The sequence below is a fragment of the Columba livia genome, chromosome 2 (assembly GCF_036013475.1).
Source record: "Columba livia isolate bColLiv1 breed racing homer chromosome 2, bColLiv1.pat.W.v2, whole genome shotgun sequence".
NCBI classification, from domain to species: domain Eukaryota; kingdom Metazoa; phylum Chordata; class Aves; order Columbiformes; family Columbidae; genus Columba; species Columba livia.
This window is the reverse complement of record NC_088603.1, coordinates 53,424,116-53,449,954: the sequence shown is the minus strand read 5'-3', so window position 1 is coordinate 53,449,954 and position 25,839 is coordinate 53,424,116. Positions and strand designations below refer to the sequence as shown.

General features: G+C 41.1%; 1 protein-coding gene across 7 annotated transcripts in view; it reads right to left on the bottom strand.

Annotated features, from left to right (window-relative positions):
* The window catches only part of GLI3 (GLI family zinc finger 3), a 215,504-nt gene that overhangs the window by 151,875 nt on the left and 37,790 nt on the right, over positions 1 to 25,839 (bottom strand). For 2 of the 7 annotated variants that reach the window (XM_021288148.2, XM_065051988.1), the window contains exon 1: positions 303 to 471. The exons of the other annotated variants lie outside the window; for them this stretch is intronic. The gene's annotated coding sequence lies outside the window, so the exon portion shown is untranslated. Of the gene's footprint in view, positions 1 to 302; positions 472 to 25,839 lie in introns of those variants that run through there. 7 annotated transcript variants of the gene reach the window in all.

The window sequence follows — 25,839 nt, the reverse complement described above, 5'->3', positions numbered from 1 at the left end:
GAACTTTATTTGCCTTTTTTAATTGTAGACCAAGACAAAGTAGAAGCTTTTTTAACTTTAAACCTCCTGAAGTCAGCAACTAAAAAAAAGTTGAAATCTGTTGATACACCACGCTAAAATTCAGTCTCAACACGCTTCAGAGAGACCCCTGCTTAAAGGAGACAATACCAGTCCAGTTAAATGTGTTTATGTATTAAGTTTCGTGGCCGCATTTCTGCATGCAACTTGCGGAGAGCATTACCGTCTCACGAGCGATATGCCGACACACTTGGGCTGGGGAAGAGAAGAGACAAGGTACTTACAACTCAGTCCAAGAGACCCTGGCTGATGCTCCCTCCAAGCTCTTCTCTTGACCAAAATTCTCTGGCTACCGGGACGTGGGCATTCCTCTCTCTCTTTTCCTCTCTCTCCTCTTTCCCCCCTCTCCCTCCCTCTCTCCGAGAGGCAGTGCTTCTCCCATTAGAGGAATTAAAAGTGGTTGGTGCCATGCTAAATTTAACAAGCTCATTAGTATTCTTCCTGTGTGCTTCCTAGTGAACTCTCCCTATTCAAGCAGCTCTCTCTAGCTGAGGGGTCAGGCGGCTAATCATTAAATCAAACTAATGTCACCCTATCACAATCGGCCTAAGAGAAGGAGGGTTTATTATTTCAGTTTATGCTAAATAAACGGTTTTACAAATGGTCTCCAAGCAAGGTCAACAGCAGCTTCAATTACAAGACAAACTTAACAAGAGTTGCTGTAAACCAAGTGCTCCATATTGACCTAAGCACAAGCTCGGCTCCACGTATTGCCACTAGCAGGATTGTACAGGAATGCATATTGTAAAATAAAGGAAAGGGTAATCTTTTCTTTGCCAGAATTTGTGACTGCACAGAGACTGCTCATTCACCTCTCCCCAACCAGCTTGCTGCTCAGCTCAATTCACCCCACACAAAGGCTGAAGACCAGACCTCAATGGACCGAGTGAAACATGTTCAAAACTAGGCTCTCTATTGTGACTGAATTTCTTAACATCTTTTCAAAAAGCGGAGAATGCCTTGAGGCTAAAGGAAGAAACAGGCTAATGGTGAATTGGGAATACTGAGCAAATTTCAGAGCCCTTTCCTCCTAGCTTTTGAGGTTGAAAGCAAGCTCTTTCCTTTCAAGTTTCAAAGTCCTTTTTCCTCCCGCAGTGTCACAGAAGGATTTGAAAAGAAGGTAATTGTGCTCACAGTCCCCCTGATCAGAGCTTACGTCCTATTTCTGGTATTTCGGAATACTTCTTGCAATAATGGTGCATATAGCTCAATCCCTTAACCGTCCTGCACTCTGCAATTGCTCATTAAATGAACAATTGCTGGTATAAAATGCCTTTTATGTTCAAGGTCTGGATATAAGATAAGCATTCTAGTACTCTAAATTTGGTTTACTAAGGAAACTCTCCATCATTAAATTACAAAACTGAAGTCAGAATATCAGTCTTTCCCAGAAAAGTAGCATTTTAGGTTGCTGTGAGCCAGAAGGAGTGGGGGGACTGGGGGGAAGCGGTGTAAAAAAGATTGACTACTTAAGATTCGTAATAGAATAGATACCTAAGTAATAAAGCAATTTCCCTCATGTCTAAGAGGTCTAAGTTTTTGACACTTAATATTTTCTTCCTTGAAATGATGCAATAGAGTAATTGCCAGGCTCATTAGGACGTGTGTATCTGTGCCTTCTTGCATACACATGCTGATCACTGTTCTCTGGCCACCTTTAGTGCAAAGCAGGAGGGAATAAGTCTGTAGGATTTTGCCTGCCTTTAAAAACAGTACATGTTGTAACCAACATTTTGTTTTGGGTAGGTACAGTAGCTTAAGTTGGGCACTCGTGGTCCCAAATTTGTTATTTTTCTGCATTTGGAGCAACTGAACATGAAGTACATGCTATGGAAACACTAACATAGATATGAAGCACAATGCTCATAATTGGTTTTAAAAATAGACTCCAACCCTACAAGAGGCTACAAAATCTGTTAGATAACAAGTACGGCCCTCACTTTATTTGCAATGCTTACGCATACCTTATACAAGACTTTTGTGCTTATAAATAGCATACATTATCTGAGCTCACCGCTGAAAATGTATAGATTTATACTTTGGTTTGTAATGGATTTTCAGCTTAGTTATTTTCCCATTACCATATGTATAGTATTTTCCAGGAACTGATTTGTGACCTTTGGAATATGAATACATAGCTCTTTTCTAGTTTTTTGTTTGTTTGTTTTGAGAAACGTCATCTTCTTTTGTTTGTCATCTTTAACTTTCGCTGAAAGAAAAACGATTTCAACAAGGCAGAAAGAGGACCCAGTCCCAACATTACCTACATAATACTCCACCTCCCCCCCCTGTTATTTTCTACAAATTAGACATATGTTCATTTTTGCTGCACTTACACCACAACTCAATTCATCCCTTCTTTCTTTTTTGGAAGTACAGAGGAAGCCAGAACACAGTGCATCAATGCAGTTTCTACGACTTTCGAAACAGAGCCTGATCCTGCACTCCTCTGGGCCAACAACAGAGCTCCCACCAACTTGGAGGAGACAAGACTGGGCCTATATGGAGCTCACACTGCTCCAATGCTAAGCCAGAGATGCTTTGCTATCAGCAGGACACGGCTCACAGCCTTTTCCAGCTATGCACGTAACGCTTCCCCAAGGCTGCTGGGGAACCTGCTAATGGTACGAAGCAGCTTAAAGTTCAGGTAAACATTTTCAGACATCTAGATCAGAGAACCTTCTTAGCAGCTATGTTTTCACCTCAATTTCTTGATTCTCCAGAGGAATTTACACTGCTTGGTGCCTCCTCAGCTGCTCCCAACTAAAACCAAGGGGCTCTAGTTATACAGACATACGAAATTATGTAAAATAAAACCACCTTTAAAGTTTCATACAAGTAAACATTTACCAGATTTAACTGGGAGCTTGCATCTACAAACCCCAGCATTGGACCTACAGGGAGATGCAAAAACCTCATTTACACTAAAAAGAGTCCTACACGGGGAACACAAGATGTAGCTGCACACACAGCTACCTGGACACAAAGGCACAGGGTACTGTGGAAAACTCCTTGCAGCCCTGGGACTTTCCCCCTCAGAAGGCAGACAAGGCGGGTAGAAGGTAGGGCTGGGCTGCCTTGCATATTATCCTACATTTTGCTGATCACACAGGACATGGGGAAAAGAAAAAAAAAAAAAAAAAGGAAAAGAAATAAAAAAGGCTAAAAAGGGTATGTGCCTGTGGAGTTACTCACCTGACACTCAAGCCATCCCACAGACCGTGGATCAAGCCACAGAAGTTGCTGCCTGCAAACGAGATTCCTGGAGTATCCTGTTGGCCAAGTTTGCCTAAAGATGCCCAGCTGAACAAGCAACCAGCTGATGGGAGAAGCCTGAGCCCCTGCAATGCCCAGCCTCAGCCCGCGGGGCTGCGAGTCTCACGGACGCTAATGGAGGCACTAATTCTCAGCAACTCGCAAGGTCAGACTCCAAACAAGTGGGAGTCTCACTTCTGAACAAGCCTTCTCACAGCCTGTTTCCACACAGGCTTTAAAATAACAAAAGCAAACAACTTAAATCAAAGCAGCTGAAAACCATTTTCTCCCTTCCCAAGTTCAGGGCTATGCGTTTCTCCCATGGCAGACAGTGGGTTATTGCAGTGATACTTAATACCGCTCATGAGCACAGCCCCCAGCACTCTGGGTTAGGTGTTAGTGACAACATTGACTGCTGCACGAGAAACACTAAACCCTGCACCAAGGTACCAAGCAGGTGGTGAACTTTTAAATTTAGCTTCATGGAACCTAAAAGGTTCAAATCCTGCTTGCTTTACTCACATTGTAATCCCATGGACTCAGTGAAACTACTAGTGCAAGTAGAGCAAGAGGGATTCACGTCCAGCATCAGAAATGCTCCAACTGTTGGGCGTGAATGGTCTGTGCCTGGAAAATGTATTGAAGATGTTTGTTAGCATGTGGAAATGCTGTATCATTAGCTTGATGAGAAAGGGACTCTCAGCAGTAAAAGTGCTTTGTAGTTCCAGTGGACAAGAAAAAAAAGAAAGCCTTAATGCAGAAGTAGAAGACATTTGAAGGTAGAATTAATTGGCAAAATTAACATGTAGTATGTGATTTCTCCTTTTAAATTTGCAGAACTAGAAGGCAGGCAAAACCGTCTCCCTTTCTTGGTATAGTAAATTTTATGTTTTGATTTTGCTACTTGAGAATGGGGAAACTTGCACGAGAATAACAAAATCTCTTGCAGAAACAGCATTGCTTTTTCATTTCCACTTTTTAAAAATGTTCTGCCTTACAAAATTCAGCAAAGACTGCAAGTTACTGTGCAACAGCCCCAGCAAACTAGAACATTTGCTTCAAGTCTGCAGATGAGAGCTAAAACTTAAGTTTTGCACTTCCAGAATATCTCCAGGACTATTGCTCTTCTCCTACATCAAGCCTCTTCAAAGAGCCAGGAGACTCAAATATAACTTGGAGAAAGATGACTATGAACATCAGGACCTGACTCTTGGCATCCATTTCTCAGAAGGGGAAGGCTCCTCAGCCTCTTACAAAACACTCGAAAGGATCCTGATTTGAAAACATTATGAAGTTCCTTCCATTAGACAGTTATTAGACTGTTAGTCACTGCTTACTTCGAGCGGGCTAATTAGTTACATCAAAGGCACTACAATAAATTCCCAGGAGGGTTTTGGGGTGTGGGGGGAAATGTATTTCTCAACTATCTAATAGCGCATTTTATGCCTATCTGAGGGCAACTGCCTCGTTTCACTCAGACACCGGGGGACATGTTCTCTGTGCTGTCACTTTCTACCAAGCCAGCAGCAACACTGGGCCTTAAAACTGTTTTACAAAGCTGTTTGTAGCCTGATATAAATTTGATTAGCCATGCTTAGAAGTCACAAAAGAGTGAAAGAGGAGTTATAAACCCTTTGGTGCACCATCTCCCTTAGCAACATCTGCAGCCCAGACACCTTGGCCTTGACAGAATAAAAAAAGAGAAAAGTTACTCTAAATAGTGTTGCATACAGAGTTGATATTTCTTTCCCTTTTCCTTCGGTGTCCTCAAACTGCTAAATGCAATCATTAGCCAATCGCTAAGTGGTTTGCAACAACCCAGAACCATGGCAACCCTTCAGTTTAGATGGCAGATAGCACCTATTTCATTGCGAAATTTCTTTATTGCTGCATCCTTTTGCACAGTTGCAGTAAGTGTCAGTGTTTCCATTATATCCCTGTACTTCTGGCCTCTGAAGCACATCAGTTGTTTAAAAGTATGTTATGGGTTACTCTGCCCTGTATTACAGTGGCTGCAATGCCAGTTGTGAACAATTACTTCATCAGCATCTTGGGGCAAAATTTAAATGCCATATAATTTGTGTGTGTGTGTGCAGATATAAATGTATATATATTTCTGTATACACATGTGTGGTTACACGCACTCACAAATTTGGGTCCACCTTACATTCCATAAAATTCAACTGATTGCAGATGAGGCTGAGCATGATCTGTGGATGTCTGCGTGTAAGTGTCCACACAGGCGTGCTGGATACCTGAGCACAGAAATTAGACTTTTCACATTCCTTGTCAGTAGTCTAAATAATTCAGAAGAAGAATGTTGCAAAACAAATGCAACACTTACAGTGAAGGATGTTTTCAAGCAAAGAAATTCCTCCCCAGAAAACTTTGGAGTCTTGTACACCAAATGATTTGGATGTTTTGAATAATCTTCTGGACATTAGTGCATTAGATAAAAACTGCAGAGCTACTAATCCACAGATATAATGAAATATTGCTTTTATCAACGCTCGTTCTCTCCGAAGAATTTGGTATTCTGAGAACCCCAAACCTAGTGCCATCTGTTTATCTATCAAGCAGATACAGTAAGCGTTAAAATTCAGGTGCCTCTCCTTAGGCCTTAAAAGTGCTTGACCTTCCCAAAGACCAACCTGTTTTTCCCCACCTCTGCTGACTTTCTTCTCAGGTTTCTCCACTACGGAAGATGCACAAGCTCTGGCAGAGGTGCACACTACCATACTATCTCACATATTCACTTTCTTCACATTCCACTCATCAGAAATACTACTGCCAGCCACAAGCAAGCATCAGCCTGGCTCCAAGGACGGTGCATGTGAGGGATGGAGAGAGGAGAGCCTGGAAGGAATAAATTTTTCATACCGTGATCTCCACTCCCCTCCACCTGGGGGAAGGAATACTCTTAAAAACTTCAGAGAAAAGGCTTGTGACACATGGAGTTGGTGAATTAAGATAACTGACTACAGCTCACTAGCCTTTGGTGTCCCCTTCCCAGGACAGCAGGTTCCTCCTTGCCAGTGCCTCTCTCCTCCATTCTTCACTTCCACTGCACGCTTCTGGCCAGGCTTTCCAGACTCTGGCTGAGCCCACCAACATTTGAGAAGAGGCAAGAAAGGCTGAAACACACCAGCTTTTTCCGGCTTCTCAACACAACCCCACACGATGAGGAACTGCACACCAATAAGATCATTGTATGGATTAAAACAAGTTAATGGTTAATGCTTTCTGTTGAGTTCTAGGGATGAGCAAAACTAGTTTGGCGACTGCATTTTTTTGACTGCTTCTGCATTTGTCTTTCTAACTTTATTGCTATATAACAGATTTTAAAAGACGTTGTAATATTGCCACAACCTTTTAACAATCCAACTTGATGCAGGTACTTAAGTGCTTATAACTGTCTTAAGCAATATTATATATTTCCATTTATCATTACATACTGGACACCCGAGCTCAGAAAGATAGCCAAGTTAGAAGAACATTCATATGTCCAGAAAGAAAGTGTCAGAACAATTTTATTAGAATAACACCCTCTCTTCCTACTACACCAGCCTAAGGCTCAAAAAGAGCATTCTTAACTTGTTGATCATTATTTGGTGGCTTCATCCATGCACAATCTGGCAAAAGGATATTTCAATGTTTCTTCATTATTTTTTCCTTATTATTTTTGGCTACCTAGATTTTCAGGCAACATTCATTTCATAGAAAAATAAAGTAAGTTGCAGCCTCCCAAAAATTTAAATAAGCATGATTTGTATGGGAAGGAAAAGGGAATCACCTGAAAAGTTCACTTGGCTATATACAAACAAGAAAAACAATAATAATTTAAAAAAGTAAATCACTGCACACTGCCCAGGAGTATAATCACTTCTGTGTGCTGAGAAAGAATGCAAAACTGTAGCCAGCAAAGAAGGAGCCATTGCAATCCAGAAAGTGTTCCAACAACAGAAGAGAATTACCAAATTTTACTGAAAAGAGTCCACTTTTAAAAAACAACATAAGAATTCTAACTATTTCTAAGTGTGCCACAGACTTTTTTCCATCATGTCAGAATCAAAACTAGATACCATTTTCATCCATTTCTGTTAATAAGTTTTGTGTGATAAAAAGGTGCCGCGCTGTTGCACTGAACAAAAGTGAGGCAAAAAGAAATAAAACTCACATCAGAAAGGGTGTTTCCTCTTGAAAAACAAAAAATAATCACATTTTTTTAAAGGAAAACACAACCTCTGCAAGCATTTCACATGCAATTGTCATAAGGGACTGAAACCTGAAGTTCTAGAATGAGTAACATTGTTATGGGAGAATCCACAGCGGACTCTGGACTTGAAGATCTTTCTGCTCCTCAAATCTCACCCTCGTCTTCCATAAGCTACTTCTCACAACTTTGTCTTCTTCGCTCACCAAACCAGTAAAATACTGATAACTGATTTCATTACAGAAAAAGCTTTTTTATACAGAAAATAAGCACAGAAGTGATGGAAGGATTCAACATCCATTTGATTTACATACAGAAATATCCAGTTAGATCTGAAGGCAGCATATGTCGAACAGTCAGCCCAAAGCTGCCCTACAAATCACCCTCTACATTAAACGTTCCAATTCTGCGCAATGCAGCGTGTCTCCCATTTCTGTTATGTAAAATGGTTGTCCACAACTTGCACAACTTGTCCACAAATGCGTAACTATTGACTAATAACCATTTACCACGCCCCTCTGCAGGGAAGGAAAACATTATCAGTGGAAAAAAACAAATAAACAAAACAAAAACACACATAGAATCGAAAGAAAACAATCAACCTCTAAAATGTTCATGCCCTAAATTAACAATGTCTACCCCATCCAGCCCTCCTGCCTATTATATCATTATCAGAGCAATCTCACCCGAAACACACTGCTTCCCCCTCTTCATATCTAAACTACTTTACATTCTAAATTATGGCTTTTAATAGGCTTCCTGAAAAAAAAAATTAATAATAGCAGTGGACTTGATTTACCAATGTCCTGTACAGACTGCTAAGTATTGAAGAATCTTTATTTCAAATAGTGGCCGTGTTCTTTCTTCCCTAGTGCAGGACAGAAGGTCCATCTTTCTGGCACCAATTAGTTTTCCTTTTTTTTCTTTTTTATAGAGCAATCATTTTGGAACTATAATACAGATATACGCCACGACAAGCTGCCAAACCTTTTACATTAATACTTTTATGCTAATCACATTGCTTGGATCAGTTTTACCACAAGACTTGTAAATGCAAAAAATAGCAAAAGATAAACTATATAACCTATGGCACTTAGGGTACTTATACTGTTACTTGTTACAATGTTGTCAACCATGCCACAACCATTTGTATTAAGGCAGATAAACGTGCAGGGGATTTAACACATTTACCCTATAAAATTCACTTAGCCTTCTTAGATGTACCAGAATTGTAACATCAAAACCACCTAGCTGTAAAGAAGAAATTCCCATTAGAAAATACGGGTTTTTCATGGTGAAAAGACTGACAGTCCAGAGCCTTCTCACAGCAGAATACATATAGGGCTTGCTTGTTGCAACTCCTTTCTAAAGGCTAGGAAAAAAAAATAAAGAACTCTTTTCCAGACCAGTAAGGTTATGACTGTCAGCTGCACTGAACTACATACTTCCCTCTCTTTTGGGTCTTATCTTCAAAAATCACGGAAACAAAGATGTAAACTGGGACATTAAAGAATGTTAGCATCAAAGTATATGCACTACTTTTGATATTAACCAAAGCCTTGAACCAGCAATCTAACTGGCACAAATCAGGGGTGTCTATGTAATTTCAGAAACAGCTGAACTGAGCTCTCCGCCGTGGCCTGCATTCACTCACCGACTTTTCAAAGCACAGTATCGCTGTATGTTTTTACAACGAGCTGCCAATCAAGCAAGCAGCAGGAATCCAAATTCACTTCTTGGTATCTTCACAATTCATCTGTCCAAGTTTCTGAACACATGAAGCCACCTATTTTTTTCTTTTCCTCTAATGTGTTTCTAAAATTTCAACCTCGCCATCGAGAGCACTGCCCTCTCACTGGAGAAAACCATGGCCTCTATCACACCACTGTTCTTTGGCTTACGTAAAAATTACTGCGTACCATCTCAGAGATGTGATTCAGAGACGTTTGGCCTTTTTTCAGCTTTGCCGCACCACAAACCCCCCACAATACGCTCCGTAACTCACCAATGTAACTGCAAACCCCTTTCAAGTGAGCCTGAGGTGATTTATGCTGCTCTGTCAAAAGAAGGTGCAACTTGCCATTTTACTGGGAGGTTAAGGGAAATCAAGGCTTGAAAGACATTCTCTGAGAGGGAGCTTGTCAAAGCCTCAAGTTAAGTGGAAAAAAGAATATACAAGTGCATAAAAAACTATGTAAACAGATGCAAATAATATCATACTTCATTCTCTCATGTCTGAGTCTGAATATCTCAATGGGGCTTCAAATCCCCTCATTGAAGAAGTTACCCATTTTAACCAACAACAGAAGACAAGGAGCTCAGTAAAATAATATTTAATCTCTCTTAACCTTCACCACTTCCCACAAAGACCTGCATTTTCAACAGTGTTCACACACACTCCCCCCTTGCTCTCCAAGACATTTCCAATGCCATCTTCATAACTGGGATTCCGATTTGTCTGGGCCTGAATTTAGAGATAGGACTTCGCAACAGGCTAGCTAACATGCTCCAGCTAACCTGACTCCTGCAGAGAAGGCTGTGCAATAAATGCAGGTGGATGGCTGGGACAACACTGATTTTTCTTTTCCCTGTGCTTTAACTTAGCAACTTAGTTCATACTGAAGTCTATGTTCGTCTTGGAAGTCTACACAAGACTATTAGAACATATTACTTCATAAAATGTCATACAACTTCAGCAGAGATAACACATTAGGGCTTCAACGAATGTAGCTTATGCACCTCAAGTTAAAAGTATAAACTTCAGTGTAAATGGAAAAAACAAATAAAGAGAACAAAGAAGAAATTCTTGAGTCTGGTTTCCTAGCATCTTTGGTACAATATTAACATTTTGTATTAATGGGACAAAACTTGGGACACATGCTGTGATGCAGTAGTAAAACACTGAACAACACTGTAATATGTACCTTCACCCAGAGGTACAACTCTCCTTCTTTAGCCTAATTTCACAATTAGAAAAGGCTAAACAGAAACTCAAGAGATGGCAGGAAGGTTTCTGGTATAGCCTCGCCATACCTTTCAAACATACTAATCAGATGAAACCATTTTTGTTTATGAGGCAGAGTTTCTATACTAGACTTGTACCAGCAAAAAGCAGCTAGGCAGAAGAGATGCTCCATTACCAGCCCCTCTAACACCAAGGTTGCAGAGTGATTTCTCTTTATCATACAAGAAAGCTTTTAAGGACCAAGGTGCACTAAGCATCCCACAAGAAGAAACATCTTCAATCAGAACCAGCACCTTATTAGACACCTGAGAATTAGGATAGAAAGCCATGACCTGGACAAAATTCCCAGGGAGGTCCATTTCTACTCCAAGCAGCTTTCTCTTTCTAACAGAGCTGCTGATTAGGGATGTGGCTCACAGCAAGTTTCCCGGATAATCTTACAACTTAGTGCTACGGTGCACAGAACCATCTGTCAGTCTACCATATTCTGGTGCTCTATCTGGATGATGAAGAGGTCCACAGTGTTTGAAAGTAGTTGAGTATTCTTCTGAGGACACAGCAGTTGTCTTCTACAGTCCCCCTCATCCACTGAGGAAGGGGAAATACAGGAATGCTTTCATACACCCAGTAGACGTGTCAACTATTACTACATGCAGACATGAAGACCTGCTATGGAGAGTCTGTTTTGCCACACTGATCACAAAACCTGTCATAAACTGGAAAACTACACAGGCACTGTCTTAATGAATGCTAGCAATTAGAAGCGTGGCCTAGGATCAGTCAGTCATCTTTATAGAATAGAAGCATGGTTGTAGAAGCATCAGACTTATGTAACTTTACTGACAAAAGGGCCTTCTCCTCAACTCCTCCACAAGACAAAACCCCTATTCACTTCAGTGGAAGTTACAAGCAGGAAACAACGGCAGGAGTGGGCCCAAAGGAAGCTGGGAACAAATTGCACCTTAAACCAATAAAATACCTATGGCCCAGCAAGTTGTCTCATTACTGAGAAGGTGTCTGTAATTAAAATTTTAATGGAATAAGAGCAGCTTTCTAAATCATTAGGTAACAGCACACAGACTGTCAACAATATGACTAAACGTGGGGATATCGCTGCTTGGGGGATAGAGGAAAATCAACTAGCAGTGCTTCATCACCTAGGACTCCGTCCTGCAACCACTCATCTGAGGAGCACCAGTCAGGAAAGTCTGGGACGTGATTGCAACTACCTACTCTGTAGCAGCAGGTCCTTAATTTATCCTCCCTCTTCCCAAATTGTAATGTTTTACTTGTGATGACTTGAGACTAGGCATGCATTTCACCACAAGTGTAAAACAAAACTACCATAAATGCTGTTTATCAAGCATTACACGCGCATGCACACACAATTAGGACACAAATAATACAATGAGAGCAAGCATAATTTTAATGGAACATCAAGCCCATAAAAGAAAGATGTGGCAAAATTAAGGTTGCCTATGCACCATCAGTTACAACCTTACATGTGTAATCACCATCTGCTTCAAGATGCAGATGAAGTTACATGGCATTTTTGTTCTGCAGGATCCCTGCTTCATCCAGTGCACGAGGCGGACAGAGTGTGTTTAATGAGCATCTTGTCACTACCTGGTTCTCCTCTCGGAGTTCAACGTGTGGCCCCTCCGCTCCATGTGCTGCGCTTCATTGAAGCCCAGCTCTCCAGATAGAATTATTAATTTCCTCTGGGGCTTCCTCTGGTGCTCATCTCAATAATATCTGAGTGCCTCATGAATATTAACAAAATGTATTTTAGAACACTACTGCAAGGTGAAGAGTTGGTATTATCTACTACCTACAGAGGCTACCCATTTGGTATCCCTAATTGTGGACGCCCAGTCTAAAGAGCCTGAGAACCCAACTTTTCAGAGTATTTTGCATCGGGTCTGTTATATACAGTTTGCATTTTCAGTTAGTTTCCATGCACAAATGCTCACATTTTTGAAAATCAACTGCAGGTCACATACCAAGAAAAGAAGAAACATACCATCTGTTGGTGGTGTTGACTTGCATCACTGTTACCTCCAAAAACAAGTGGGGAACATCACTTGAGTTGGAGGCTGGTCTGGTACCACTGGTCTCCTAATCACATGGAGAAGGAAAAGCACATGTACCCTATCTTGCTGATAACACCTTTTTTTTCAATCCAGGATCCAGTGAAGATTGATGAACTGTACAGTACAATTAATTGTCACTGTTCCCAGATGAGTTATTAAAGCTGTGGAGTAATTAAATCACATCCCGTCTTTCTTCTTACACAGACAGGACAATCTCTGTGTTAGAGAAACATGGGTAGAAATAAGAAGCAGGAAAAAACCCTTAGATTTCTTTACTTGCAGAAGATGACTTAAGACGGCTTTGGAACAGCCCATTTCTGGGAGACAAAACCTCAGAAGAACTGTTGTAGGTGTGGCCTTACTCTTTGTAAGGCAAAGGGTAACCTTAGTAATTCATGAAAAATTCTCAAGCATTTGTGTATAGCTGGTATACGTTTAACTTTCATCTTTTGAATTTTAACTTGCACTGCCAAAATATTTCATTTCAAACTTGGGGGAGGCTGTATTTACCATTGAGGGATAATAAGTTTTAAACCACTGTTACCATCTCTTAACAGCTAACAAATCTGGAGAGAAAATCAACCACAGAACAAAATTGGGACAAGGGAATTGTTAACCAAAAAAATACTTCTCCCTTCAGCTCTACAAAGAGATCACAGAACAGTTCTTTACTCAAACCAGATTTTAGATGCTTCCTTCCGTGCACAGTACATATGGCTTGCATCTATTTTCTCTTTAAACTGAGTTACGTTTCTTCCTGTTAGTAAACATATCAAGACTTCTATGAGAACTAACAACAAAACTTTTCCTACTCTTAACGTAGATTGAACATGCGTATTTTAAATAGGAAATCAGTTCTCTGATCACATGCATAACCAGAATGGCTTTGTAAGAGCGAATAGGTAAAAATAGAGCCTTACTTAAACCTGTAAAAATTTGTTCATTTTTACACAATCAGCATTTGAGGAACTCAGTGTCCAGCACAAAAGTACTTCGGCAGAGACTGAATTTAACTTGACAAGAATACCTGCATTACCTGTTCCTCACCAAGATTACTTCCCCCCTTTCTCCTATTCCACTTTTTTTCTTTTATTCGCCACCCCTTTCTTGCTTTTTTTTCCTTCATCAAAATGTCACTACTGAAAAAAATACAAACCACTACCATGGCAAGCAAATAGTTCCTTCCACTGCCCTACCACTCTTTCCTGTGCCATCCTGAAGGCAATACAGTCACTTAGAAAGAAAAGTTGGTAGCAATTTTAAGCAAAGCTAACAAACGAAATATCGCAGGTTTTCATGCTTCATGCTTTTAAAGTAACACGGCACTATCCACCCGCTCCCACAACTGGCTCAGAGGGATTTCATTTCCTTCCCAGCCTCCTCAGCTTGGTTTCAAATAGTGTATCTGACCGCACATGTAAGCAGCTACGCAAAAGTCCAGATTAGTAGTAATGCTATTTGTCCATTTTGCACACAGAGGGTGGGAAAAAGGAAAAAGAAATCTGCACAGAAAAATGTGTAAAAACTGATTCAGCAGTTACATCTTGCTAATATTAAGGATAAACCCAGCTGCCAGAAACCCAGCAGTGAATGGGAAAGTAACAGATGTAGAGAGATAACAGGATCTGGGGGCAGCTTATGCAAATATAGGCAAAAAAAAGAAAAAGCTTTCTCTTCTGTATGGAAACAGCATGCTGGGGGTGGGGTGACACACGACTAAGAGGAAATCCTTGCTAATCACATGGGCTACCCAGCTCTGTGTGCTGCGCTGGCCTGCACTGGCAGTGCAAGCCTGCGGTGGAAGACAAGAAGGCTGGTGGGGAAGACAAGTCTGTAAAGGAGCTGATGTTGAAATGCTCTACAAATGGACTTCAAGAACCATGCACGCAAGAAAGACAGGCCACAGTGCTGGCATCCAGCATTATCTTGGTGACAACAACGTACAGCTCGATGAGTATGGAAATGGCCAAAACAACAACTACAAGCCAGTAATTCTGAACAAAAGGGTCTGATGTATTCACCCAACTCTGACAGACTAGTTATTTGACACTAATTGGGCTCTGCTAACAGCACCACAAGAAGAGGCTGTACTGTGGGACTACAGACAGCAGTCATTTATCTAATCTTAACGTAGACCTTCGTTATCACAGCTTGGCATAAATATTGTGCTTTCCTCTGAAAGCCTCCCACTCTGGTATTTCCCAAGTTGCCACCACACCAATCACAATTACTTTCTCTGAAGCACCCAATTTTCCGAGTAAAAGGCATGTACTAAATAATGACAAGCCTGAAGCTCTCTCATTAACAACCTTTTTCATCTGTCCGTCCATCCATCCAAAACAAGAACATGCAGCACACGGTTCCAGCCATTGCCCATACCTCCTCTTCCCATGGCCAAGCTGCCCAGACATCACTGCACACAAAAGCATCACAACAGCATCTTTGTTTTCATCAGTACCATACATCTCTTGGCAGCCTACAAACCTAACGGTGTTTCTTTCCTCTTAGAATAGATACAAACAAACAAGGTCACTGTCTTACCAAGCTTGCACACAACTCTGTAACATAGATATTACAATCGCTGATATTTTACTTCCAGTTTTTAAGTAAGACGTCTTGTCCGTATATTTCTTTCAAAATAGATGACCACCATCATATCTGTGATGGTAACAAAAGCAACTGAGCTGTGTCCACACACCATTTGGAAGGGCCCTGGCTAAACCACTTGTGCTTTTCTTGAACTCATTTCTGGAAATATCTGGCCAGCTACCCGCCGAGGTCCTTAGCAGAAGGCAGAGTGCAAGCAGACCAGTGACAACATGCACTGGGATGTCTCACTGCAAGAAACTGGCTGAGAGAAGAACTGCCCAAAACAGATGCAGAAGGAGGGTTACAGCAGCCCATCAAAATAAAGGCATGACGATCCAGTAACAGAAAACAGATCTGTGCAGTCCCTAGGCTGCTGGCCTTCATTAGCTCTAAGGATCCAAACCACATCATTGCATGTGAACTCTTCTTAGAAGCTGTAACTTAGATGGCAAGAGAGGAGAGAGGCAGGGTTCAACAGAGGACTTCTTTAAAGCCCCCGACAGCTATCCCTCATTAGCAGAGATGAACATTTCTCAGAATCAAAAAGACAAAATTTGAGGCTAAAGGAAGAGCAAGGTTGGTGTCACAATATCCATAAGGACATCACTTTGATGTGTTGCTTCTTTGAAGTCTGAGTAGTAACTGCAAAAATGTGAAATTCTTGTGAATGAAATTGAGCAACAGGGAAAAAAGTCAAAATACTCCTAGCATTCCTAAGCATGCCAATAAGCAAGAAACCACAGCTTGGCTAGAATAAGTATACTCCCAACTCATGACACTGCAGTACCTGGGCCAACATGAGAACAAGACTTAGAGTGAAAGAGCTCCAACTGGTACTACCCCATAAACTCCCCCTTTTTACTTCCTCTTCTTTCTCCTTTATGTCCTTTTACTTTCTAGCACGAAAAGTAGCAAAACAACAACCCAGAGAATATGATTCTAGTGTAACTGTCATGTCAGCTGCCAGGACCAGCTTTCCAGGACAATAAATCACCTGGTTATGGATATAGAAGTTCATGTATTATTGAACCTCACTTTAATGGTGAGGGATAAAGATTCATCCTTCTACAGCAAAGTCTCAGCACTTGGTATCCCTCACCAACAGTACCATATTCCACAAGACCTCTTGTTTTTCCCAGTAAGCCATTTAAGTCAGTTCCACACATTCACGACCAGTGTCCTTCAAAGGACACAACCACCATCAGCCAGGCCCTGGACCCCAGGGTTTGGAGTAGTGCACAGGAAGGCAGAGAGGTTACGCTGTCGGGGGCAGAGATGGAATCACACCCCAGCAGTTGCAGTTTGTCAGAATCCCACTCAAAACACACAACATCATCTTCAAACTACTACAGTCCACGTGATTAAAAAAAAAAATAAATCTTCCTCTCTGCAGTGGCAGTAAAAGTTGTTATTGAACTAAGTCCCAGACCTTTTGGCAAGCTAAAAAGCAAAAGAAACCTTGGTCCAAATGCAGTGCTTTAAGATCAGTGCTCGCTCTGTGTGACCTTGTGTCTTTGATTCTGACACACACTAGCTTGTTACACTGGGTCAATATTAGTTCAGAACAGTCTACGTTTTATGACAACGCTCTTGCATCAATTTTTCTCAAGTCAGATGGAGTAGTTGTATCCAAAATCCAAATGTTTTGTTTTATCCCTTTCCTGTACAAATTGGTAAAGGCTTTGCACTGTTAAGCATCTGGCAAAAGTTGATTATGCACCATTAAATCTCTTCTTGCACAGGAGCATAAGTGGGTTCAGGGCAGCTATTAACATATGCCAAGGTAAAACAGCATCATCCAGCTAGATCTCCATTTGAAAGAACATCTTTAACATCGAAAAACAAAAAGAAAATGCATATCTTTATCTGTTCATTTAACATTTCTTCATTTAACATCTGTGCTGTTATTCTTCCACTTACAGAACTTTCCACCTTCTTGGGTGAAGACAAAATATGCACCCTCATCCTTTAAAAGCCAAAGTTTTCAGCAAGTCTTGTGCTTGACACAGTAAGCAACATCTAGGCAACAGCCAAAGAATGTATATTTGATTTACACAGGCCAAAGAGTTGCCTCAGAGTACAAAAAAACACAAAAGTACTCACATTCCCAGAAATCATTCATGTCAAAGGAAAATAAAGCAGGGTGCCTCAAACTTCTTATGAGGTTGCCCAGAACTTAGTCATTAGATTTCTTCAGAATCTAACACTCTCAGTGTTTACATAAAATGTCATGAAAGCAACTACAAAAATTACCTGTCCAGAAAGAATAACTACATGCATCTTCTAGCTGTGCCTAATGCATTTTAGCAGCTTCAAGCAAGCAAGGAGCCGTCATTATGCGACCAGTCAGCAAAGCAGCAGTGAGGACACAGCTGGTCAGCACTGCTGCACCAGGGTTTCCTGGAAATAATCTCGTATGGACCAAGAAAATATTTATGGACCTGTCCATTTAAATACAGATGACTAGCCACACTCAAGATGCCACATACACATAGGTACCACCTTCTCCATGCCATTAGAGGTTCATAGAGGACAGTGAATAATCCCACATCTTTTACAGACTTCAGCGTGGAGAAGTCACTAGCATCTGTTTTACAACGTTAGGAGTATGGATAGGCAGCACATGCAATGAAAACTATAAATACGATTCTGTCTAGGCAGGTTAATGAAACGTTATGAAATATTAAGTTAAAGGATTTCAATGGATTCCACAGCAGTCATGCCTTCAGCTTCCTTGCCTCCCAGAGGCACGCTAACAAGCACAAGGAGCCAAATATCAAATCCCCCTTTTGCACTGAGAAACCAAAGGCTGTTCTTCCCCACACTCAGCTAATACAGGCTGCAGAGAGTAGCTGTGGGAAGAACTTCAAATTCAAAAATAAAGGGAACTGGTTTCTCCTTTATTTCTTGAATTTATGATCAGTCTGAACAAGTACTTTGAAAGTACTCCAAACACTACAGCGTGACCTTTCCAGAAATACTCCAATTTCAGTTCGGAGAAGCTGTCTCCATGTTTTGTTTTGTATGTCAGAGTAAACGGTGGCCTTTTCCTGCAGAGCTGTATCATTCCTAGAAATGTGAGAACACAGAAATAGTGGAGAACTTTCTCTTGCAGCTTTACACCACAGAAAAAAAAAAAAAAACAAACCAAAACACCACATTTAGATTCATGCACATTTTAGTTAATTATGCTGTGTTCACCATCATGTTAAAGGAATCTGGTGGTAACAGTTTAAGAACCATGACACATTTGTTATATATAATTTCTGTTTATAAACCACACAGACCCCGTCATCGCTACCAGTCCTACACAGAAGGTGCTCAGCACCACCAGCCCTGTTCATTAGCGTGCGATTCCACGCTCGTCAGGCATTTTGGCTCCCACATAGCTCTTTGCTGTGCCTCTCGCTGTTTCTGTACCTACAGACACCTGACATCGTGACACGTCAATAAGATGAACTGTTTGATAAGTCATATTTTCATCTGAGACCACTTCCAGCAGCTTCCCGGATGAAATGGCATGAACCAGTCTCCGGGATGGCAATAGAATAAGAGAGAAAAGCCTTTCTACACCTTGGTGGAGCCTTAAAGGAAACATTTGTCTTATTTTTGGGGACATTTCTGTTAGCTTTTCCCAACTCTTACAAGCAGGATGCTTTTGGGAAAGGAATTAACAATTTCCCCATCAGCTTCATCTGGAAAATCACAACTGGTTAATGCATCAAAATAAATGACAATGAGAACAGAGCAGAAGGCAGAGTATAGGCAAGGGAAATTACAGTTTCAAAATAATCTTTCACTGCACCTTTAAACACATCCTGCGCAAGTTCCGAACTTTGTGGCATCTTCACCTCACGTCAGAGTGGAGCCCCTTCACCGTCATGAGAAAAATACCTCAGAATTGCTGACCTTGTAAATACTTGTCTTGTAAATACTAAGACTAATCGAAGTCTAACAAGCCTTAGCAGAACTTCATTTCAGAACTCCACTTATCTTGATATCAACATTTGGCATTGAAGTAAATTTTTAGAAAAAGAAACCGTTTTGTCTGGGTACACATACTATCAGTAGATGAACATAAGACACCAACACATTCTGCTTGCTTACTGCAAACCTTGCCACAATAAAATCTAGATCACATTCATTTCTAAACCAAGTCTGAAGCCACACAATGCCCACAGCTTGTAAACATCACCCTCATGTGTCTATGAAGAACTGCAGGGCCAGTATCTGCAACCATTTATGCAATGTGATTCACAGATTTTTCTGTGTTTTGTGTACATTGGCATATCTTGAGGGCATGCTCAGTCTAGTGTGGTGCCTGTTTTTCATTAAAAGGGAAGACTTTAAAAAATAATAAATACAGCTTTTCATCAGAGCCCTGAGGCATCCATTCATCACCTTATCTTGTCCCAACCAATTTTTGAACAGACACATATAAAAAAGGAGTTCTCATTTTGCCAGTTGCATAAAGGATTTAGGGATGGTGAAAGAATAGAAGGAAAATCTGATATATACACTTCCAACTTTTTAAAAAATTTACTACAAACGTTTCCCATTTCATTCTCTCCCTTCTGCACTGTTGCTAGAGTCACTTCATTAACTCGGTGCTCAAGATCCTCACTGGAAACTAAAATATCATTATGTATGTTGCAGAAAAAGGGAACCTTTGATAGATCTCTAACCCACCTGAAGAAAACTGGAATTGCCGTTTCCATAAATAAGACAGAGCTGAAGAACAGCTCTAGAAAGCTCTAGGAAAATAGAAGGCAGTAAATTCTGCTCCAATTATATCCAGCAGTGAATAAAGCATCAGAGACAAGTACTGCTGAAACCAAGTAAGGTTATGCTGCCAAAGCAGCAATCCAAAATAAGCAACCAGGCTGAGAGAGATGTAAGGAAAACCATGCAGGACAGCTCCATGAGAAAGAAATCGGTGGGGAGGGCTGTAGCGAAGACAGGGAAGGAGGCAAAGCAGACACTTACCTCAGAAGTGCAGGCAAGTCTTAAATGGGGCAAAGTGAAGAAATGGAAAGGAAAATGAGAGGGAGTGGAGAAATCACAATAAGCATATGAGAACACACAAAAAAATGAAGAGAGTGAGAAGCTGAAACAACAGGAACCTGGCAAAGATAAACACTTAGCTAGAAGATCAGAAGATGATGGACAAAAGGGTAACCTAAGAAAACTGAGGAAGGAAGGGAAGAAAACTGGAGAGGAGGTAAAAAGACAGGAGAAAGAAATAGAATAGGCCAGTCTTGCCACAGCATATACAAAGAGAAATAGCTACTGAGAAGACCCAGAAGTACCAGACCTGCAGTGCAATGTAAAAAAGAAAACTAAAGATCTACACTAAAAAAGGCGGGAAGAGAGGCACATTATCTTCAGCACTGGGTCCATGTTATGCCCCTCAGTAAGTGAAGGTTCCAAATTCTGGCAAATTCAGCAACTCCTCAGGTTGTTTTTCTCTTCTCTCCCACTTACGCAGCCTCATCTCCCCTCTCAGCCGCAGGGCATCGTCCCGCACTAGTCACGGCTCCTGTCATCTTCTGCTGGGCAACTCTGCTGGGAGCTCTGCCACCAAAAAGCCAACACCAGTTGATTTATGCTGTTTTTGTAAGTCCTGCTGTACTTCCATGTTTACCACTACACACTACACCACTCATCACTTGTAGACTTAGGATAATGAGAACCCTAGTGACTCTCAAAATACTTGCAAACTGAGGTTTCCTGTCATGAGAGTCATCAGTTGGGGCCTGCCTAAGGATTGCCATAAAAAAAAATTCAGCGGAGAAGTTATTTTTGTTTCAGGTTTGTTTGGCTTCCTTAAGAAAAAAAAAAAAACACTACAGGCCACTTCTTATGTGTGAGGTTGCTTGGGCAGAATGTCTGCATTTCAGCTCAAGCTGTGATCTCACCATCTCCTCCAACTTAAAAACACTCATACAGACTATTTTTGTAACTCTCACCATTCTAACCAAAACATGTGACATCACTCTTTCTATAGGTATAAAAAAGCTGTCTCTCTTTTCCACACACAGTATTGAATTACTTCATTAATCAGACAGAAAGAACCTCTGAGTTTGTTAGGCAGGAAGAGCAGGGCTGGGAGCTGTGATTCAATATGTTAAACCAACAACCTGTTAGTTTGTCATTAAATTGTCTCCTTTTTTCTTCAGACACAGGTCTACCTCCTGTACGTTTTTACCTACTTGGGGATTTTTTGTTTCTTTCTCTCCAACCTCAGTTCTGTTAATCTACTCTTCTGTTTTGCTTAAGAATCACCATAGATGTTCTTTCCCAAAAAAATGCTTGCATGCTCATCTTTCTTTTCTTCGTAAGCTCATGTCTGTCTTCTTCCGCCCATTTGCTCTCTTTCTCCTAGGTATCTCATCACTTATTTTTCGCTTTCTTTTGTATGTTTTACCTTCCACCCATCACCATTTTTAAAAAGTATTTCTCCCCTTCCCCCCCTTTTCTTTTTGATCTAGATGTCACTTCCCTTACTCTGTATGGAAATCTTGTTTCTTCATCTACCATTCTCCACCACTCGCCATTTCATTTTGCAACACTCTGGAGCCCAGTCCTCCCAGTCCAGGACTGAGCCATGCCTCCAGCAGGGACTGCAAAGCACCGGCTAGAGAACATGAGCCAAAGTAGGTAGCAAATACAGCTCTGACCCAAATCCCCCAGGTCAGAACCAGGCTGGTGCCACCACCAGCTGGTAGGAGTCCATTCCCCTTTCTGAAACAGAAGAGCAGCTGCCTGGCTGCAAAGGTGTTCAAACTTGGGAGCCCTGGCTACCTCTGCTGTCCTAGAAGAGGACAGGATCTACCTCTTGCACCACTCTTACCACACAATAGTTCCCTCCTCGTTTCTCCTCCCTTGCTGAGGAAGAAGGAATATCTACAGCACTAGCCCTGCTCTGAACAAGTCCAGTTTGATGTATGCTGCTGCCTCTGCCAACACCTCCAGCTATAATATCTGCTGCCTGTTACCACAGAGACTACACAGTGTGGAGGCAAAAGGCCTGGGAGGGGCGAGCAGCAGGAGCTCAGAGTGGTCTTTCATGGGGACGCAGCCTGCGCACCACCCTGTGCTTCCCACTCCTCCACTTCCAGGCAGGGGGGAAAGAGATCCTCCCTCCTGTAGGCAGCTAGTGGAAACCACTGCAAAATGTTTTATTGTCCCAGCTCCTATCCTCCTCCTTTTGCAAGGGTGGGTAAGGAAAGGAAAAAGATCTCATTCTTCTGGTGAAGTGAAGCAGTGTGATACCTGGCTTCGGAGTAAAGGCAAAGTCCTACAGGAAGAGGACAATGGGCCACACACCCATCAAAGTACCATCTTAAAAGTGTGGCGAACAACCCACTGTATGTCAAACTCTTCCTAAACAAAAGATTAAGTGTTAGATATATAATCCTCCCTTTATAGAGAAAAATAATATGCACTGAAAGACTAAAGGCCTGAGTCACACAGTAAGTTGATCAGACCCAGATTGCAACTGGTTTGGTCCCCAGCTCATGCTCCCCACAAAACAAGGCTGCCTCATTCAAACCATAACAGACAGTTTAATATTTAACAGTGATTTTTGAAGAAGATCTGCCTAGTTTAAGAGTTGCTTTTATTGCTCAGAAGTAATTAAGGAACAGCATTTACAGGCTCTGTAAAGCTGTGCTGAGTGACTGAGAGGCTGGGTGGAGCTGAATATAGCCAGAGCAAATCACAACTGCTTTTAAAAGATTTAAGGATCCACTTCATGCACAAATAGTCCTGGGGAAGGTCTCAGAAAGTACTTCCAAAGGGGAAACCATATAAAGTTCTATGAGCTAAACATCAAAATCTTGTTTCCACTCTCACTCAAAACCAATGTAAACCAAGAGGAGCCACTCAGTGAACCGACACCAAGATAAAACTGATCCAAGCATCTGAAGGAGCACAGTCCTGGGAAAAGAGTTTCCCCCTCGCCTGGGCTGGCTTACGATCAATGAGTTCAATTGTTCTTGCTGCTGACTTGTGACTTCAGTGACTCTTATCTCATGAAGTTTCATGAACAAAAATTACTCTCTGTATAGTAAAGCCTTCCTAGGGCATGCTATCACTTATTTAGATGCTAAGCCCATCTTAGCTAGTCTGCTGATGCCAGTAGCTCACTGTTGGCATCCAAGCTGATCTTTCCTGTGTTCTTGCACAATGGCTTTTACCAGACCTTGACATAACAGCACTGTCTGCCTAATTTCAGCTCCCACGGGTTACAGCTTGCTATTTTATTTTCAGGTCTCCTTGTTATAAAACTAAGAAAATATCATTACAAATGTTTTTTGTCACTGACAAATGGAGCTGTAGCTGCACGAGAATAAACCAGATGGACAAAGTTCAGTCCACGCTTTCCAGTAAAATTCTCAGTGAAATGGAGCAAGAAATATCGCCTCCTCCTCATAGGCCTGCAAAGCACAGATTCTTCTAAAATCTCGGGACTCATCAGGACAAAATAAAATCTGAAGCTTATACACCAATGGGCTGTTCAGCCTGATCATTCCATACAAAAGTGATTCTTTTGGGGGACAAATACTTCACACATACAACCACCAGGGACTTGTTTTTCCTGGTCCTCTGGCGAGTCCTGCAGAACTAGAAGAGACTGGGAAGAAAAAAAGATAATCAGAAAATATTTATACTAGCTTCCTGCTAAATACGAAACCGAAACACCTGGCAATAGTTTGGTTTTAACTTGCCAGCATAATATAGTGAATACCATGAGATTGACAGAATATGGCTGGCACAGTTTTCCAATATGGAATACCTTAATATCACCATCCCCACAGGAGGTATCCTCGAGTGTTTTGGGTTGTGTTACACACAAAGTGTAATGATGCAATCTGTCTTCTGATTTCAAACCTTCAGCTTGGTTTGCATTTACACAGTATTATCCACCTACAGCAAATAGTTCGATGCAGTTGACAAGAAAACGTTGTGTTCAGGATAAGAACCTAACATAAAGTTTGAGAGGTGTCAAAGTATTCATTATCAAGCCCCGTTGGATGTTGATGCGGGTTTTTCACCTGTGTTAAAAAGAAGATAAATATAAACACATGATGAGTATTTCCAGTGCTGTGGCCACTGCCAGGTTCGAAGAGGAGGATCATCAGCCTGCGAGCACTGACACAGCTCTGTTTGTGCTGCAGAAGACTCTTACTGAATTCTGTGGAAGCAGAGTTTAAACCATGTGAAGTATAATCCCACGCTAAAAGCCTGACAGTGCATGAATACTGGACAACTTCCCTTGCTTCTCTCATCCTCACGGTCCAAATCTGTGTTCTGGACTTCACTGAAAGCAGACCCCAAGGCCCTTAATCTCACATTGCCATTCTGTGACAGAATGACTCCTGACCTCTTTTATTACCACGTTCCTTTAAAAAATAAAAATGATACACAAGAGACACCGCTGATGTAATGCCTTACATCAAGGAAGATCATTCCTGTATTTTGAAATCTAAGGTTTTGTGGAAATCTCTTAGTCTAATGTTACAATATCCCTATCATTATGGCTTTTATCAAGCCGTACAAAATCAATGTAGTCAAGAAAATAATCCAGAAAGATCAAGAAATCAACAGGAAAAATCTGACAAAAATTAACAATCATACTTTAAACAAAACATGACTTCTGTGAAACAAGCATTAATCTTGGACCAAACTCTGACCTATTACACCAGAGGAAAGCAGCTTAGGCTCATTATAATGGGACATTAGTAAGAACAAAATCTACTTTCTATTCTTCTTCATTCAAAAGATACAAACTTTGAAAAAAGAGATTTAGTAAGTAACTAAACTGATTATTTAAACCCTCAACCTGTGAGCAGTCTATGCTTACACTTAGATTTAAATACTTTAATAACACAATTCCTAGTAGCAGGTGTGTGTGCTTCAGGACATACCTTGAATGTTATGGTATTCTGTTTATAGCATGACAAGAAAATCCAAGGAATCTATGTGACTGTGCAATGCAGCTGTATCTACTGCTTGAGAACTGCTGTAATCAACGGAAACAGAAGCCCAGATCTCCATTATTACCTCAAATTTGCTCAGCAAAGAAACTTAGCTGGCGATAGCGAAATTTGTTGTTTTCTACTCACAAACATGGGACAAATGGGGAAAGGGACACATCTTAGACATTAACTACATTCAGTCACCCAAGCCCTACACTTCTCCACTAGCAGTCTGCTAAAAATGTAACCGAGGTTATCAGGAATGGAAAGCACAGATCAGCTCCTCAAATATTAACTAAAATGTTTCCTTGCAACTCCGATAGGGGAAAAAAAATATGAAGAGAAAAGAAGGAAAGGGAGAGTGAGCCTGTGTGTGTAAGGAATGCGAGCTCAATATACAACAGCACTAAATATTTTATCTTCCAACCGAGTTGCTACAAAAGAGTCCTGATTAACATTTCATTGCAAAAGATGCGCCACTATACTAAAGGCCTTAAAATCTACATTTAAATGGAATACAAAAAAAAAAAAGTGTTATACAAAGGCATCCTCTAGGCATTCCCTTTTAAAAGCAGTAGGTTAAAGGTTTGATTTATATGGACTTTAAAGAGGTTATACATTGCCTTTGCCACATCACAGTTTAACTGTGTAGTTTCACCTCAG